The sequence below is a fragment of the Fukomys damarensis genome, unplaced genomic scaffold (assembly GCF_012274545.1).
Source record: "Fukomys damarensis isolate Sample0158 unplaced genomic scaffold, DMR_v1.0_HiC HiC_scaffold_25, whole genome shotgun sequence".
Lineage (NCBI taxonomy): Eukaryota > Metazoa > Chordata > Mammalia > Rodentia > Bathyergidae > Fukomys > Fukomys damarensis.
Window position 1 is genome coordinate 6,114,575 of NW_022900937.1, and position 2,039 is coordinate 6,116,613.

A 2,039-nucleotide genomic window follows, 5' to 3' on the forward strand; every position below is an offset into this window, starting at 1 on the left:
ATCTGAATAAAATTTATAAAGTTTGATGATATCAACAAATAAATATACTGACTTGTCAAAAATAATATGTTTTTTACAATTGTCCTACAGTAATTGAACACTAAGTAAAAAGCATTGTTTATCTTGCCTATAAGGTTATAGGCAATAACACACATGCACCCACTCTATTTATATAATGTATATAAATATAGATAGACATATGAGAAAGTCATAATTAACTATTAAATGATTTTGTGATCTGATACATAGTAATGTGGGAAATGTACAGCATATGTTTTTAAGAGAAAAAACAACCAGGCTTAAATTCATGTGTATAACATATAATTTATAAAATACAACTCAAAGATATAGCAAAATATTATACATCAATGCTTATTATAATAACTATCTCTGGATGATGGAATTATAAGTAATTATTTCTTTGTGGTTTCCTGTATTCTTATGGTTTCTGTTTTAAGCATGTCACTTGTATTTAAATAAGAGGAAATTATAAATAAAATAGGAAATATCTAGTTTCAGAAATGGCATGGATATGCATAAATGTAATACTTTAAAGGGCTACAAGCTATTAATTTATTTATTAAACAAATTTATGAAATATTTACTGACTCAGATGTTGGAGGTGTGCTGGGGTGCAGCCTCTATCATCAAGAAGTACTCTGTATGTAAAGTGTTAAGAGAATTCAAAAAAGGGGCAGGTTATTTTGGTTGATATCCCACACCCCTGCTTCTTATAAAGCCAAGAAAACCTGAGGGTCACAATTCGAGTGAAAAACTTCATCTTCCTGAAATAAATGGCTTAAAAAATACCTGAAAAGTATCACTGCTAAGGAAAAATGCTCAGTTTGGGAATCTTAAAAATAGATTAATAGAAAATTCATTATGACGTATAATAGGTAAAACATTTGAACAGGAAAGCCAGACTTAGACATGTGCCTGTCTCAAACATTTGTCATTAGTAACAGGAAGTAATCATTTGTAGATAGCAAATTCCTCCTACATGTCACCACGGAATGTCCTCGGGGACACAGACACTGAGGGGCAGCCCAGCTAGACTGAAGGTGGATGGACTAATAGTCTTTTCATGTTAAATCATCTCACAATCTCAAATCCCTTTATTTAATGTCTTCATTGCCTATTGAAAAAGCCTTAACCATAGAAAACATTTAAAATTAATTTTAAACAAATAAGCCCCAACAAATAATTCCCTTGCACTGGAAGCCAAGAGGACTTGTGGTGTCCTAGGGGCCCTATGGGTGGGGAACATGGTAGAAGCCCAAGAGGAAAGGCTGCCATACCTCTCGGTAGTGCCCTGTGCCTCAGACCGTGTCCTCCACAGGGGCCCCCTGGCAGGCTGGGACTGCCCGCTCAGGGCCATCAGCTGTAGTCCCTCCTGGTGCAGCATGGAATACTAACTTGGAATTTTTAAGTTTGAAAAGCAAGTTCCTTTTCACAGAAGAGCAAGAGAGAACATTTTGTACATCATCTCAGCCTTTATTACTCCAGTCTGATTCATTATCAGTGGATGGGGCTTATTTATTTAAAATTAATTTTAAATGTCTTCTACAGTTAAGCCTTTTCAACAGGCAATTAAATAAAGGGATAAATTTTAAAAATTAAATAAAGACATTAAATAAAGGGATTTGAGATTGTGAGACGATCTAACATAAAAAGAGTATTAGTCCATCCACTTGCAGTTTAGTTCATCCACAGTCAGGGCCATTGTGGGGTTATTTTGAAGTTTAATAATTCACTTAAGCCCGGGTCGCGCCGGGCCGGGTTTGCATTAATTTTAAGTCTTCTACAGTTAAGCCTTTTCAACAGGCAATTAAATAAAGGGATAAATTTTAAAAATTAAATAAAGACATTAAATAAAGGGATTTGAGATTGTGAGACGATCTAACATAAAAAGAGTATTAGTCCATCTCCTTGCAGTTTAGTTCATCCACAGTCAGGGCCATTGTGGGGTTATTTTGAAGTTTAATAATTCACTTAAGCCCGGGTCGCGCCGGGCCGGGTTTGCAGCCGCGATTCCGCAG